Source organism: Numenius arquata, chromosome 5 (genome assembly GCF_964106895.1).
Source record: "Numenius arquata chromosome 5, bNumArq3.hap1.1, whole genome shotgun sequence".
Taxonomy (NCBI): domain Eukaryota; kingdom Metazoa; phylum Chordata; class Aves; order Charadriiformes; family Scolopacidae; genus Numenius; species Numenius arquata.
In genome coordinates, this window is record NC_133580.1 from 4,170,809 (window position 1) to 4,188,500 (window position 17,692).

The following is a 17,692-nucleotide window of genomic DNA, read 5'->3' on the forward strand; positions in this document are numbered from 1 at the left end:
GGCGGGGATGCTGGCTGCAGGTGGGGCGAGCGCTGGCTCCGCGCCCCTGAAACAAAGCTCCCACTTTCACACAAGCATCTCCAGTGGCCGGAGGAAGGCTGGGAAGCAAACGTGAGATGAGTGTAGGGTGAGGATGCTCTTGGCAGTGGCAGGCACCGACCCCGGGCAATATCTACAAGCTTGAGCTTTGAAGGTGTCTGCCCTGGTGAAGCTGCAGCCATGGACATCCCCACGGCCTGGCTCCAGCTCCGGGAAGGAGCCAAACAGAAAACCCAGCTCGGAAGGGAGGGAGTTTGGGCGCAGTTTGTGACCTGGTCCTGCTGCGGGCTCATCTCTGCACCCTCTCCTGCTCTCCTGGGACCTGGCCTCTCTCTCTGTGCCTCCCCCCTGCCCCATCAAGTACTGAGTTGATCCCTTCAAAACCACAGTCAGGAGCCTGTCTTCCGTGGGTTTTTGTTTTTTTTTCCCCTTTCAACCCTGTATCGATTTGATTTCAGAACTCACTTTACAAATGAGTTCACGACTCTCTGGTGAGCCCCCAGACCCCTCCTGCCAAGCGGAGCGGGGCAGCCCGCAGATCTCCCTCTTCTCCACCCTCTTCTGCTGGATGGCAGAAGAGCCTGGATCTCTGTCCGTAAGAGATTCCCCGCAGGACAGACCGGCGCCGCCTCCCGCGGTCTCCGCCTGCCCCCCCGCGGCGGCAGCGGGCACACACCACCGGACCCACATACACCCAAACCCACGCCGGGACCCGCACGGGGACCCACGCACACCCGAACCCGTTGCGGGACCCATGCCGGGACCCACATACACCCGAACCCATGCTGGGACACACGCTGGCACCCACGCTGGGACTCACACCCGAACCCACACCGGGACCCACGCACACCCGTATCCGTTGCAGGACCCATGCCGGTACCCACGTCAGGACCCACACACACCCGAACCTACGCCAGGACCCACACCCAAACCCACGCCAGGATCCACGCACACCCAAAACCATGCCAGGACCCATGCCTGCACCCACGCATACCCAGACCCACACCTGGAGCCATGCCAGGACCTACACCACGACCCACACATGCCCAAAGCCATGCCAGAACCCACGCCGGGACCCGTGCACACCCAAAACCATGCCAGGATCCATGCCCAGACCCACGCACGCCCAGACCCACACTGAGACCCACAGCTGGACCCATGCCAGGACCCATGCCCAGACACACACACCTCCAAACCCATGCCAGGACCCATACTGGGACCCACACCTAGACCCACGCCCAGACTCATGCCTGGACCCATGCAAAACCAGACCCACGCCGGGACCCACACCCAGAGAGCCGGTGACCTCTGCCACCGCAGCATCCCACACAGCACTGGGGTGTAACCCCCAATTCCCACGCTGCAGTGGTGGCTGGGTGGGACCCTAATGGGGGCCACACAGGTGAGGAGGGGGCAGGATTCATTAGCTCCTTTAGATCGCTTTGCATCTGCTAGTTTTAATGACATTAACCCTCAGGCGTGCAAGCAATTCCAGTGTTCTGGGTAGTTATCCCTGAGGGCTTTCTGAAGATTTTGCTACCCTGCAGTGGGAAAGCAGGGTCGCCACCTCAGCAAGACCAGGAGCCAGGCAGGTACACACCAGTCAGCTTAACTCCATCATGGAGAAAACTCTGGGACACATTCTCCTACCAGTTTGTAAGCAGTGAGAAGATAACAAGGCAAGGAAAGCAGTCAACATGGATTTCTTAAGAAAAAAAATCATGTCAAACCAATCCTGTGTTTCTTTTTATGACAGAGCAACAGCCTTATGGATAGAGAGAAGCAGGAGTTGTCCTATATTTTGTCTTTAGTGCCTTTTGATGTAGTGTCTCATGGCACACTCGTACGCAAGGGAAAGAAAAACTGAAATGATTATGAACTGGGTGCTCCCTGCTCAAAACTTGCACTAATGGAGAAGTTATCCAGTGTTCCTGCCAGGCTGCAAGCAAGCATGGAGCAGGATTTCAGAAGGGTTGGCTCTGGGCTCATGCATTCATTAATGGCTTGGTTGATAGAATAAGAGTCTGCTTATTTATTTTGCATATGTGATGGAGCAAGAAGGACACAGGGATAGGATTTGAATTTGAAATGATCTTGAGAAATAGGAGTGATGGTCTTGGGGGAAAAGTGAAGCACAGTTCAACAGGAGTAGATGAAGTTCTGCCCTTAGGAATAAACAAGTGCACAGAAGGAGGAGGACTGACTGGCAAGGCAAGCTCTGAGAATCGTAGTGGACCTCAAGTTAAGCGTGAGGCCACCATGCCACTCTGAGAGAGAAAGCCAAATGTTGCCTGGGATGCCTGGGCAGCAGCAGCATTTTTGAGACACGTGAAGTACAGGCTCTCCTTGCTTTGCCCTGGAGATGTGTCAATGAAGAGCCGTTTGGGGCGTAGCAATTCAATAAAGATGTGGGAGAAGGCCAGAGAAGAAGGATGAGAAGGATCAGAAGGCAATGCTGAGCCACTGGGGGAGATTTACTCGAGAGAGAGGACTGGAGAGGGGACATAATCATCTTCAAAGACATAAGCTTTGGGGGTCATACCAACCTGACATCAATCCAGCTCCTTTAACTCCATCTCTTCATGCCAATGTGGATGTGATAGGTCCTACCTGCATTGAGAATGGGACCTTCTGGAGGCCTCCAGAGCTGGCCTCAACCAAGCCTGGCCCTGCAAGCAGTTATCTCCCCCTGCCCCACACTCTGAGAAGCCTGTGGGCACAAAAGCTCCACTGCCACATGCCCAGGAAGGACACAAAGACTGGTCCAGCGGCCAAGGGAGGGGTTTGAATGCCAGGGTCCCCAGGGGACCCTTGTGCAAGGCTCTCAGCTGGCACAGTCAGCAAATGAAGATTAAATAGCCAAGTAAAGTTGCTTTGCCTCTTATCAAAGAGCTGTTGCTCTCCCCTCCGGTTGCAATGACTCATGCTCTGCTAGAGCACTTTCCCTGGCTTCATCTGGGATGTATTACAGCCTTGGACCTCATTCCGCTTCCTTACAGATGTGGATTCTCCTGGAATGTCTGCCTCCTCCTTCTCCTTCTCCTCCTCCTCCTCTCTAGTGGTTCTGCTTCTCAGGTGTCCCGCTCCCCAGCTAACAAAGCAGTCCCCTAAGCAGGGTTCCCCTTGGCTTGTGCCCAGATCCCAGGAGCCCCTGGTAACACATGTCCTGGAGCTGTGGGCACTGCATCCCTTCCCTGGATGTTTCCCTGGGGGGTCTCCCCAGGCGTGAGCTTGTACCCCATGGAGGGAAAGGTGGGTGGGAGAAAGCTGGGCCACAGTGTCAGCCCTCCTGGAGGCTGCTCCTGCAAGGAAAGGTGTTGTGGCTCTACCTGGAAGTGGGCGTTTGTCCCATGAACAGGAAAGCTGGGGTGGAAAATCAAAACATCCTGGCAAGAGTGAAAAGCAGCCAGGAGACAGTCTGGGAGTCATCATATGAAAGGAGATGGAATTTTTGCCACCAGGTGTGATGCTCAGGTACATGAGAGGTGAGGGACCACCTGTGGTCCCACCTGCAGGTGAGGGGGAAGTTAACCCTCCCTGCAGTGACTGCCCACCACAGGTTGTTTCTGCGTTGATGCAGCAGCTCAGCCATCTGGAAAGAGGATGCTCTCCAAAGGCTCCCCCTTTTTCAGAAGCCGAAAAGGCCTGTCTGTGCCCATTCCTGCCCACTGGCCCCACATCTGCCTGCGTGGGTTCTCCTGTGGGTTTCAGAGCTGTCCTTCTCTCCTGGGCCAGTTTAATTCTGACCTGCAGAGGGGAGGGAAGAAGACATTCAAATTCAAGGTAGTGAGAACAAATTCGTTGGATCTTCATTACTAGCTGCCAGCTGACATTTCGGAGGGGGTGATCACGTACCCCTCTGTTTAGCAAGGTTTAATTTAACTGTCTCAGAAGCCCATACGTCTTTCAGTGCCTGGGACAGTGGTGACTCAAGGAGGCAGCAGAGCTAAATCAGATGCCAAATACTGATTCCTCTGCACGTCCCCAGGGACTGACAACTAGAGTTACTCTCACCATCTGTCTTCCCGCATGCAGCCCCTGGAGAAGATGCACGCTCCTTCAGCTAACAGTGAAGACAGCAAAAGGACAAATGCTTTCATTTCCAAGCGTATGGATTTTCTGTTCGGGTATTTTGGCAATGCACCGCATTAGGGGAATGTGTTTTGCTCATCTCCGTAATGGGACGTAGCTGCTGTTCTTTTCCGTAGTAGCAGGTGTTGCCCCGTGCCCATGCTTTACTGCACATCACAGATGGCTGGACCGAATCCTCCACATCCCCATCCCAGGATGTCTTTCAGGGAGCTTTGAGATCCTCGGAGGGAAAAATACGTAAAAGATTGTATTTATTGTTCCTCCTGCTCTCATACTTACACCAGGCAAGTTTGGAGACTGAATGGGGTTGGCCGGAAACTTGGAACACACGATAAAAGCATTTTCTTTCTAGATAGAACACATCTTCATGGGAATGAATTCAGTATTAATAAACCATCAACTAGCAGCCAAGTTTGCTGTGTTAACTCAGAAGTAATGAGGTTGTTGTGACTCACAGGGAGTCTGGGATGCAGGAGTAGAAACCAGCTTGTAAAAATAATAGATTAGGCCAAAACCTGGAACTGAACCCTTTTCCTTTCTTTATGGTTGAAACTATTTAACAGTTTATATTCTTCACATTAGTTTTCCATTTCACGGTTCCAAGAAAATGGGAGGGGAAACCCCAGGTACCACAGAAACCAGCCCAGCCCAGGGGGGATGCAGGAGGCGGCAGAGGCGGAGGGGGGACGTCGAGCCTACACCCCCAGGCAAAGCCAAGAGGGGGGAGCAGTGCCTTGCCTCAGCTCTGCAGGGACCTGTCCCCAGATCGCCTGCAGATGGGGTTTTGGTGATGCTGCTGTGCCAGAGGAAGGTGGGTGGGTTGTGAGCTCTGCCATCCTGCCTGAACTTGGACAGCAGGAGGAGGAGGAGGAGGCTGTGGCTGGGATCACCTTCCCATTCTCCCTGGCCGCTCATCTCTATAGCAGCATTTCCCAAAGGTTTTTTTCTCCTCCAGGGGCAGTCGGTGGCCAGGGTACCCATGAAATGTGGGAAAAACACCCATTTGCAAAAGCTTTCCAGGCTACAGGTGTCTGGGGACTGTGGGGAAACTGCTCAGTGGCAGGGTGACATCCGAGTCAGACAAATTCTCACAGAGAAAGGGAGCTGTGGTGGGAAAAACTCTTCTCCTCAGCTTTGCATATTCATTCATTATGATTAACAGGCTAATCCAGTGCCCCTCCCTACGCTCTGACAACCTCAATACCCATCTGCACTTTGAATTACCTTTTTCCCTGAAAAGTCTGGCTCTTCAGACCACCCACAGTATCGCCAACGACTCCTTCTTATCCCCCTGCCCGTGCTGTCTCCCAGGGAGCTCCTTCCCATCGCGCATCACCCTGGGGTGCCAAATTTGGCTGGAAGCAAAACCCTGGCTCCGAACACTCCTGTGCTTGTGAGGAGCTCACCCCCAAATCCAGACAATCCACTCTGAACTTCTCTCTGCTTCTGAGTCTCGACACAGTTGTACCCGTGCAACATTCTTCTTCAGCTCTTCTTCTCATCCTCACTTTCTGGCAGGTTTTCCTCATCTTCCTCGTCCAACCACCCTGGACCTTTCTTCCTCAGTGCCCACAGAGGTGTGAGAGCATCTCTGTTTGTATGGGCATGCTAGGAAAGGTGGCACCTCATCTTCCTCCCATCTTCCCTCCAGGGGAACCACATCTTGCCCTACACCAAGCCCTGCTCCTCATGAGGGCAAGTCCAGGTCCCTGACCTTCTCCTGCACCAATCCCAGCGACTCCGCTCCCCATTGCCACATGCTCTAAAATACTAATTGCTTGGCTCACTTCAAACAGCAGCTTTCCCTCCCCCAGCACACCTTTATTCACACCCAAAAGGGTCTGAATACGCTTTCCCTCAGGTGGTCACATACCAACACACACCCCAACACTCCCATGTTTTCAGCTGTGCCACCAGTTACAGCCACCAATGACACAGCCCAGACCTGGCAGAAGTCTGAAGCCAGGAGCATCCCAAGGGGCTGGTTAAAGCTCACAAAGGTTGCTGGAAAGGCATCGCCCCGCTGTCCTCAGACCTCAGGAATCCCCTGTCTTTGGTTCAGAAATGCTCTCTGGTAATCCCAGAGCAGTGGAGGTTAATCCATCTTCTTGGGGGTGAAAACTGAAACGGGAGATGGAATATATAAGCTCTTCCAAACTGTGAGATGCAGCGAACCCATTGGATCAAGGATTCCGGAATGCCCCAGTCAGATCATCGGCGTTTTATTCAGCTGTAATTTGCAAGTCTTTGCATTCAAGGCGATACTGAAATTACTCTTAGTTTCCAACAATGGTAAAACCAGGGCTTAGGCAGACCTGGAGGAAGCTCATCTGCTTCCCCGCCAGCTTGGCTCCCACAGCACTTCTCTGAAGAGCAGAGAACAATTCTGCAAAGAATGAGCTGAAAAGTGACATATTCGCCCTCCTTTGTTTTCACTTCCATCAGCTGAAATCTTCCTCTTCTCTAATTCCTGAAAGGCTCCCCTTGTAATTAACTTCGCAGGAACATGTGAGCAACACGATGCTGCAGGTTCCTCAGCAGCGGAGGCAGCCGAGGAGATAAACCTGCAGGAAGCCAGGGCTTTAGTAACGCCCGTCCTCATGGCTGGTGTCTGCCTGGCACGGAGTTCCCTTCTCTGCAATGTCCCCCTGCTCACACAGAGCTGGGGCCACCACAGCCCCCGTGTCACCTGCCCGGACCCCAGAGCCCGGGGGGTTCGTGCTCCCAGCAGCCCCGGCCAGAGCCCTCGGCTGCGTTGGCTGCCGCTGCTCCCCGGTCCCTGGGGTGTTGTTCATTGCAGGTACACTTTTTTATTGGATTTTGTTAAATTAAACATATGATCCCATATTATCTGACCCAGCTCTGAAGTCTCCCAGGCACAAGTAAGCTCTGCTGTCTCAGCTTTTCATTTACATGTTTATTTACTGCCTTTCAGATCACCCGGTTTGCACTGTGCAGCCTTCTGATGAATAAATAACCAGTGCCCTTGTAGGCCAGATTGATTAAATGTATTTAATTAATGAGCCCGGCTCCCCCTGAGGACTCTCCCAACTAAAATACTGAAACCAGCCTTTTGTATATGACACCGCCAGGACCACATTGATTTGCAGCAATGTAAAAGAGGAATAATTTAGTAACTTCATTGATGCCATAACAAGGACATCCCCAAGGATGGGGAAAGGCTGTCAAGGGGTTGGGTCACAGGCAGTTCACACGTGGCTTGTCCCCCTCACCGCTCGGGGACATGTCTGTGAATGTCTTTATTTCTGGTGGCAGTGGTTGTCTGTCCTCCCCTCACCGGCTATATCCAAGCGGCTGGAGGGACTGGGACCTGGGGAGCCAGCACTGCCAGATTGTTCCCAACGGGCATCAGGGGCACTGGGAACAACAGGGAAAGAGCGATTGTTCTCCAAGGGAATATAAAAACCAAAATCTGCTGCAGTTCAGAAGGTGCTTACTGCTTTGCTCAGGTCAATAAATAGCAGTTCAGGGGAACAGGTGATGCAGGGATGCTGTGAAAGAAGGGCAGAGACATTGCTGGAAGCCAGGGGAGATGTGCTGGAGGAAGGCTTGCAGTCCATCCGAAACTACCCTGGGAAAAGGCATGGAGGAAAAACTTCAGCATTGGATCACCATCCGAGTAATTTTAACTTGCTTCCTAAAAGATGCAGGTGGCACGGCCAAACCAGGGCTGGAGGGAGCTAATGAGCCGTGTGTGCAGACAAAACAGCATGGTGTTGGGGAACAGAGGGGAAGGGGAACCACAGGGCAGCCCCAGCCCTGCTGCAGGGAGGGCACTGGGGCAGTGGGGTGGCAACAGGGACTTCAACTGGTCCAGCATGGAGCTTTCCTCCCATGGCACGTGTCTGTGCCCACATATGCCACAGGAAAACCCAGCCTGGCGCAGATCAACAGCACTGCCTGCTACCTGCCCCCAGTGCCCGGAGGATAAGTGCTTTCTGGGCAGCAGGCAGGGAAAGCGGATGGTGATCCAGACATCAGACCTGAAGACCTATGGTCCCATCACAAGTAGAAAAACTCAGCATGGCACAGAGCAGCACTTCAGGCAGAGGCAGCACTAGTTTCAAGGGCATAGAGGTTTAAGAAGATGACACTGCCCGTGGTCAGAGTGATGAGGCAGCCTCCTGCCCGGCCCCTGGGCTCCAGGGAGGGCAGCAGGCAGGATGAGGAAAAGGGGACAGGCAGAGGTTCTGGTCCTGCGCTTTCTCGCTGACAGATGCCTGACCTGCAAAAGCTCACAAGCTGCCTTTCCAAAATCCGCTCCTGAATTTTCTGCCCTAATTCTCCATTAGCGAATGCGATGACAGGCAGATGTTAAGAGCTCCCCCGGGCCACTCCTCACCAGGCAGGTTGCTGAGACATCACGATTCAGGGCTCAAAAACCTGCTGTGAGCAGCTCTGTGCACAGACTCATGGCGATTTGTACCTGGGGACAGGAGCTGCTGAGCTGTCGTTCCCATGGGAGGCTGTGCCCAGCTGCTGGGGACAGCGGGGCTGCAGTGGGCTGGGGACCAGGATCCACAGAGGATGCCAGGATGGTGGGGCTTTGCTGGGGGAAGCAGAACATCACCCTGAGAGGAGACAACTGGGGTTGTTCCTCACCAAGGTCAAACCTGGAGGTCTGCAGGAGAGGTGAAGGTGGGGCAGGACTGAGGAGCCCACGCTGGGCTGAGGCAGGGGGAGCTGCCCAGGGCCAGCCTAAGCAGCCATGCGCTGAGGACCATGTAGATAAAGGGGACAGATCGGCTTCTGCTCATGGATGTGCGGTTAGGGGAGCTCAGGCAAGCTGCCTGCCCACTCCCCAGCTTTCCCTGTTCGAAGGCAGATGGCAGGCCCTGCCAGCACCTCACTCTGCTGCAGCCCTTGCCCTGCCAGGCTCAGCAGCATCCCAGAGAAGATGCCGCATGGGTTTATTAATTAGTCCATTAAATTAACGCTGAAGCTAATTGAGACCCACACGTTCTCCCTCCAGCTCCCTCCCCACCGGCCAGCAGCTCAGGCAGGAAGACGCAGCATTACAAAGGATCAGTAGCGTGCAGCTAATTAGCTGCTGTTGGATGCCGTTGGGAGCATCCAACGCCAAGCATGCCGCCTGTCCGCCGTGCTGCCTGACACAGACGTCTGCCAGGCTCATCTCGGTGACGATCATCAGGTTTTAATTAGTCTCAAACACGATTCCTGTCACAAACACTCTGCTGGGGGTTGTTTGTTTTAATTTGATCAGGGACAGGCAAAGAGAGGGGGAAGAAGGAAGGTAATTAAATTTGACTAAAAATCTTGGAATGCCATTAAAGCTGATGTCCTCATTTGCATAATCCGCTACCCGTAGCGCCCAAAACTTCCACCAGTTTGACTACTTTACCCCCCGAGAGGAGGTGGCCCCCACCGCCCCTAGGTGGCACTGCCCGCCCGCGGAACCTGCGCGGAGCCCCGCGGAGCCCGGACGGGCCGGGGGAGGATGGGGACGTGCAGGGGAGAGGGTATCCCAGGCTGCTTTTAACAAGTTACGGGGGGGGTGGGGGGAGGTGCAGGTGAAGTGGTTAAAACACCAACACCTGGGTTAAGAGGTTAAAACGACAACATCTGGGTGGTCCTTCTTCTGGAGCCCAGGGCTCTCTGTGGGTGGATGATGATGAGGATGGATGCCTGAGCCCTGACTGAGGAGCATCGTGGTGCCAGGTCACGCTGTAGGCAAGACACCAGGAACAGAGGCAGAGCAGCAAGGCTGTGTGATTTGCCAGCAAGGCAAACACAGCTGGCTGCGGTTCCAGATCCCCAGCCTGGGGAAGGCTGAGGCTCCCAGAGCTGGGGTTTCAGTTCCCAGCACAAGGACAACTAAGCGGCAGGTGGGTATAAAATCAGATCAGGCATTTCTCCCCTCAGCCTGCCATTTTTGTGGCCTCAAAAAGCTCCTTTTGTCCCTTGGTGTTTCTGTTTTCCTACTGGTGTTTTCCTGTTTAACATGGAGAAAATACTATTCCTAATTTCCCTACTTGGCTGTCCATAAAGCAATTATCTGATAATTGTTTCTGCTCATTGGCAAGTTAGTTCTAATGATGTTTGCTAAACATTTGATTATTATTGCAAACACCACTTTTGCATGTGGAGTCAGGGCTGTGATTTCTGGAGGTGGTTTCTGCGAGAAGTAGGTTTTACAGGCAGGCGCTTTGTCTTATAGAGATATCACTGTCAGAGCTAGAATTTGTGATGCTGTTAGGTTTTCTGGTTATATAGTTAAAAAAATTAACGTGATAAGCTTATACTGGGTGGCAAACAGGGGTTTGGTGATTGAGAGAGTTAAACAGGAAAAATTGTTGATGGTTTGGGAAGAAGCACAGAGAAAAGGGAACAGGGATGCTGGGGGAGTAGAGACAAGGAGGGATGTCTCCTCTCTGTCCCTAGGATGTGGATTTACAACCAAGCAAACTCCTCTGGCTGTTTAAAGCAGGCCTACCTGCCCCTATCTCCCTGAACCCATCAGTGGTAGATGCAGGACACAAGCTGAGACGACACTCTGGAGCCAGCCTTTGCAAGCTCCTGGTGCCCACTGAGGGCTGCTGCTCCCCAGCTGAGCTCCTGCCAGCCTCTGCCTGCCGAAGTCGGCAGTTTTGGACGTTTCTTGGAACCGATTGATTCACCTCCCACCACAGCCATCCTTTTTCAAGCCCTGGAGACCATTATGCCGTGCTTGAGAAATGCTATTAAAGGCCTTTCTGGATGATGTTCTGTAATCGGGGGCTTTACACCAAGAGCCCCGGGGCATCAGAGGAGAGGGATCATCCCTATGCCACACAGTGTTTTCCTACAGAGGATTTGCCCATTGCTCTCAGCTGTCTAAATGAACACAAGCTTTTCCCGCATTGCTCCCCTCGCTGCAGGAGCCATGGCGGCAAGAAGAGCCCAGGAGAAATAATAGAGTGGGTTAGAGTGCAAAATGCTCAGGGATACGCAGAGAAAACTGGAGAGATGCTTCATTTCAGCCTCCAGGTGGGCTCTGGGGGAAGGAGAAAACATTGGTTAGAGGCACGTCGCTACCTGAATGGCATTGGCTCTTATTTGGCTGGGAGGTAAAGTGCACCCTCCCATCGTTTGACATTGCCCCTTCCCTACAAACTTGCTGGGAATAAAACTTTAGAATGATGGAGGGAGAGAACCTATGTGGAGATGGAGCTCCCATGTGCTGGGAAAGCCAAGGGGTTATCAGTACCAGTCCAGGTGCTGGTGGAACAGAAAAGTCTTTTGCATTACAAATACAACCCACAAAAGCAGACTAAAAGAGGGACAGAACAGGACAAAGAGATTAAGCTATTACAGGAGCAGTGGAGGGGAAGAAAGTGATGTGGGCAAAACATAGGAGGCTTTTAGCAGCTGCGGACAGTGTGAATGAGCCTGCGCTGGCTTAAGAGGTTGTAAAGGATGGGTTGGGGGGGCACCCTGACCACTTTTTGCAGTATGCTCAAGAACGTGAGGAAGCTGAAATACCCCCTATCCCAGCTGGTCTCCAGAGGCAGCAGCACCCCTCTGGAGAGAACCCGAGGAGGAATTGCCACTTCCAGTGGCACTGTGGAAGCTGGGCTTCTTCCTCCAGCATGATAAAGCTGCCAGTGCCACAGATAAAAGACGGGGCTCACACCAGCAGCACATTAGGAGATCATCGTCTGACAGTTGTTACGGCAGCAGACATTACCTTTAGGAGGTGATGTGGGGTGTTCCTTTCTTAAAAAAAAAAAAAAAAAAAAAAAAAAAAAAAAAAAAAGAATGGATTGCATTTATCATGGGCACCAGCAAAGATAGGACGTCATAAAAATGAGTCGCACTTGTGAGCGGAATAACATCTGTCATTGCTATGGATCTGCCTCAGGAGCTCCCTCAGACTTTACCCTGCTATTTAAAAAAAAAAACATGGGACTAATAACACACTGGCTGTCCCTAAAAGGAGAGCTGGAGCATCCTCTGAGCACCTTTCCCCAGCCCATGTGCTCTTGCTTTCTCTACTTGCCATAAGGCTGAAGCATGAAGTATTTGCACCATGGCTGGAGAATAATTGACATCAACCAAAAGCACCTCCTGTTGCTATTCCCTCCATCCCCTCAATATTCAGCTTATACTGGGGGTTGTTTATCTTCTCTTGTGCATCTTGCTGCTTTCCTTTGATTGCACAGTTATGGAGCTCCTACCGAGCCATGTTCCCTGCCCTCCTCCAGTGGCATTTTCCCACGGTGAGACCCCAAAGCACTGGCATCTTCTTGCAGTGCTGTAAAACGGCCATGATCCACAAAGGATGATCTGCGCTTAGGCACGCAAAGTTTGGGAGTCTCAGGCAGCACAGATGTCCAAGGATGCTCTTTAATACAGTACTCATCAGAGCCCTGGGAATTTCAACAGAAATCCATAGCTTCACAAGGTAAGTCCAGATCGGCAGGGGTAAAATCTACCTAAAATTGTCTAAAGGACCAGCCAGTAGTGAAAGGAAAGCCATGCTGGTTCCCCAATAAAGCCCAGAACTGGCTTAATCCTTGTCCAGACCTGGTGGCCTTCAGGGAACCAGTTCTTCTCCTGGGCCTGAAAATCTGGATTTCTCTGTGGCAGTGGTTTCCAAACATCTTCCTGCAAGGTACTTAGATGCTTAAAGCAATAGAGGGTATGAACCCTAAAAAAACAGAACAGCTCAGTATTTATGTCTACAATGCAACATCAGAACAAGGTGTTGTGATCAAACTTGTCTGCTTTGACATTGGCAATTTCACATGATTTCAGCATGACGACTGGAAAGCAAAGGCCTTGGTGGCCCAAATACTTTCCTGTGATTTATTCTGCAATGATCTGCAGAAGTAAAAAACATGTAAGTTTGCAGAATATGGAAGAAACTGCAGAGTGTACCAGCTTAAACAGCTTTAGCAATTTGTTCCACTATTTCTCTTCCCATCCGCTGCACAGCCCAGAGCAGTTACAGGATGCTCTACCCCTACCCCAGTTGGTCACTGGTGAAACTGGTTCTGTTCCTCTCTCAGCGTTTAAACCATAAATGAGTGGGGTAATTATTTCACTTTGATATTTACAGTTTTGTTGCCTTTAACCATGTTTCTGCCCAGCTCTGGGAGCTGTGGGTGCTGGTCTGACGGTGGCGGGTTCATGTGCTTCCTCCCAGGCTCTTATGGCCTGAGCGCGGCGGATGGTAATGATGGTAAAAGCTCATAGAAGATCAGGGCTCAGAGCTGCTTTACAATGCAAATGTTAACTCAAGTAAAGCTAATGTTTTTCTTTAGCTTCAACAATGCGTTTCCCTTTATGAATTCTTTCGGGCGTCCAACTTTTATAATGGTTCTGTTTCCTACTTACCGATTCCCTCTTGGTGGCTGTCCTGCTAAGGTAAGGTTATGCTTTCGTGGGAGGCGATCTCAGTGGCAGTGGAGAGTGATTTCACCTGAGGGCTGGAATTTCAGCATGGAGACCTCGACCTGGCTGCCACCCTCACTGGCAGGCTCTGTGTGGAGAAGTCCAGCAAGTCCCACCGCGTCCCCTCATCTTTGCATGCGCAGATGCTGCCCGGCACAGGGTATCAGGAATCAGCATGCCATTAAAATGAGAACTTCATGGTAAGAGGCACATTGGACTACCGTACTCTAGCATTTATCCTATTTCACAGAGCGTGTGTAGACAGCAGCCCTTGTGCAGCAAGAAAATGTTCTTCAGGCCTGTTTTGTAGTGGTAATAGCTAAATTTTCCATCAATGTTGGGGGTTTTCAACCTCAAATGGCTTTGCAGCCCACAGAATGAAATTAGCAGCAGTGAAGCACGACCACATCCGAAGCGGAGCACAGAAACCACGGAGGGAAGAAGTGCCCAGCTGAGGCTGCAGAGGAGAACAAGCAGGCAGAGCATTTCTCCCCAGCGGGAGCTGACACCCTGACTAACCTCTTTACGCCACCAAGGTTGGAGTTTATTAAAGACTATGAGTCAGCCAAACCTTGTGTATGAATCTCATTAGGCAGCAGAGCACTAACATGTCCTTGCTCCTGAGAAAGACCTTCTCTCCTACTTCTTCCAGTTCCCAGGCCCTTCCCCTTCTGGCAGGGACCTGTCTGACTTCACTTACCTCCAGGTTTGGGGCAGATTTGTGCAATCTTTTTTTTCCAGCAGAATAAAAAGTGATAATAGGCAGGAGAAGTGTAGAACAATGTGAAACTCCGTGGGGATTCACACGTGGAGGGCAACAGCTTCAGCAATGCCAGGACGTGGCTCTGCTGCTGCGGCGGCGGCAGGCAAGTCGGGGTAAGGACAGTGCAAGTGAGCTCTGGGTCACGCTGTGGCTTGGGACATTTTCACTCAGTCCAGATGGATTTCTCTGCAAGGGCTGTGGCATTGGTATTAGTCCTCATGGTGTTTGCTGGTGTGATATTTCTGTCCCTTACCTGTGAAGTAGTGTGGTAGGGAAAAGCACTTCTGATGTGGAAAGTGGCTTCCCAGGGCAAAACACAACGCTGGTGCTGACAGTCAGCATCGTGGGGTCTGGGCTTTGCTCTACCGGCTCCCGTGCTGTGGGAGATGGGACCGGACCTCCTGTCTCTGCAGCATCACAGCTTTGGAGAGGGGAAAAAACACCCTGGAGCTGTGTGGGAGCAAGAGGCCAAGCCTCAGCAGCAGCGTAAGGTTCAACGCTGCTGTTTGCAGCAAAGCCCTCCTTTCTGAAATGCAGCCCTGTCTGCCTCCTCGGGGCTGGCTGTCCCTGCACGCGGTGCTCCCCTTCCCTGGTATCCGTGTCCTCGAAATGCCCTGACCTCCCCAGCTCTGCAGTGCCTCTGGGACATTCCTCACAGCCCCACAGGTCCGGGATAAAGCCAGCCCTCTCCAGAAGTCCAAGTTCAGCTCCTGGTGGAGTTGGGAACTGTTTGCTGGGGCTGGGGACCTCTGTCACTGTCACGGTGTCATCTCTGAGCCTTTCTCCTCTGGACTTTAGCTTCTCCACTAAAAAAGTGGGGGACAGCAATTGCTTCATACACAGCCATGGAAAAATGAGGTTTAAAGAAGCGTTCGTTATTGCTCCTTGGCCCCAGATGGAGAGGGCTGCTGATGGGAAAGGCACTGTTAATTCCCAGTCACACAGGCAATGATGCCTCGGGATCTGGCCTACAGGGGATGCAGTGGATGTCTCCACTACGGTGGAGACAGTGGCGATTCAGCTTTGTCACTCTAGCAAGGAATGGCAGAAATAGTCTCCTTGCTTGTCCAGGGTGGAACCCCTGCCCAGCATATGCACACACCTCCCTTGGCACTTCCAGGAATATCATTCCAGGAATATTCCTGGGGGTATCGGATGCTGCCTCCAATTCTCCCTGTGCAGTTTCATACAATGTCATAAATTTCCGCTTATCTGACACAAAGTTGTTTCTGGGAGCTGTTAACCGGTCCATATCAGAGAAGCAGACAAGGTGATGCATGTGTAGATGGACTGTCCAGGGTGAAGGTTATGTACAAATGTGTGCGTTGTTAATTATTACTATGTTTTCTTACGGTTCAGCGGGAAAGGTTTTTCCTGCCCATTTGCTTGTTACTTGGCAGGCTCTCAAACCTGTGACCTTCTTCCTCCCTGTCCTCTTCTGCCAGCTCATAAATGAATTTTTTGGAGGGAGGTGTTTTCAAGTTCACTGTCTCTAGCTCCTCTTTGCTGTTAATACGGCTGATCAGGGGATTGAACTTTGCCCAGGTTTTTTTTTTTTTTTTTTTTTACCTTTCAAAGCACCACTTAAAGTTGTTTTTTCTCCCGTTTGCCCTCTTCTCCATCTCCTTTCTGCCTGGAGGGTTAGATCCAAGGACAGAAGAGGGATGCAGAGACCTGCTGAGGTGCTGCCCTGCTGGGACCTGCAGATGGATAATCTGCGTTTTCAAGTGGGATGATCCCCTGGGAGCCCTCTTGCCCGCTGGGACCACTCACTGTCCTATGGGATGTACGGCAAGCCCTCTCCAAGCTGGATGCAGGGAGCCCAGCCCGAGAGGAACCATGCCCATCAAGGGCATGGATGCAGAACTGGCAGGGTAGGGAGCACTGCACAAGTTTGCAGCATTTCCTCTTACTCATAAATGAACCAAGAAACATCCTGCCACTGGGGTCAGGCAGTAAAGATGCCTGAATTTCCTTCTTGTCCTTGAACCAGGGGATGTCTGTTCAGCAGGGATGCTGAAATCACTGTGCCTCTCGTGAGTGCTGCACCACACCGGCCACACAGGCTTTGTCCGGAGAACTTCAGGGAGGATTTAATCAGGACTGACATGCAGGCTTCCAGCATCTTTCCTGCCCGCAGACATCATCCTCGTCTGATTAATCCTTCATGTCTCACCAGCGCTGCCCCATGCCTGCATGTCTTTTGGTCCGTCTGAAGTCGGTGCTGCAGAAGGGCTGTTGGTACTGAGGGTCCATCCTCTGTCTCCTCCGAAGATGAAGCGGAGCCTGTGCCTGTCCCCAGCTGGTGAGACTTTGGTGGGAGAGGGAGGGAGGGAGATGCTGGGCAGCACCAGGCATTACACCCACAGACCAGGGATGTTACAAAGGCTGCTCTGAGTTTGATTATGAAGATTCAGGGCTTTGCTTGGAACCACCTGTGGTTTGGGCACAACACCGGTGCTGGCTCTGGCGTGCTCAGATATGGATGGGAGGGCACCTGCCTGCTCCTTCAGCTGGAGAGTGAGGATGGGCAGATGGGTGGGAAGAGGCTGCTGACTTAGGGAAAGACAGGTCAGCTTCACATCTGGTGCCTCTGCCTCAGCCCTGTCCTCCGGAGGCAATTTCTCCAGCTGATGAGCATATTTCTGTATTATAGCACTGAACCACGGCTGTTCTGCTGAGCTCAGCATCCCGTTTTCCAGGCTGGGAGGGAGGGAGGCAGGAGGCTGTGGCTGTTGTTAGACGGATGAACAAACCCAGCCGTGGCCCCAAGACTAACAATTTCATCCGAGCGATCGAGTCCCACAGCAGCCAGATCGACTGCCGTGACAAAGGCAGAGCAGACCGTGCGGGGCGTTACGCACGCAGCTGACATCGACCCACCCAACACCCATGGGAGAGCGGAGCTGGTCCATGATGTGCAGCTCCGTGGTCTCAGACGCAGGCAGAGACCCACCTCAAATGGGGGGGGGGAAGAAAAAAGCACCGAAGAAGTCAGGCCTGAGTAAGAACTGAGGGATTTGGCCCAAGGAATTATCCCAGTGGAGAACAGAGTAAAAAGGGAAAAAAGACTGGCTTAATTTGCTCCGAAGTAACATTATCCAGGGAGACAGCAAGGACAGCTCTGGCGGGGCAGGCGCTGTGCCGGAGTGAAGGCTGCCCGGCAGATGACTGCGAAGAGGTTAGGCTTTTAAAATCCTGGGATATAAATCTCTGCCACGCAATTGCACAAGTCCTCTCCGAGCCCCTCGGGGGCTCTGTATCGTAATGTATTGCTGGGCTTCACAGCCCAGAGATTTAACGCCTGTGGGGAGGCATCCAACGCCCGTACGTCATCTGGGTGGTTGGTGGGAGGCGCGTCCCCACGAGCTGGACAGAGAT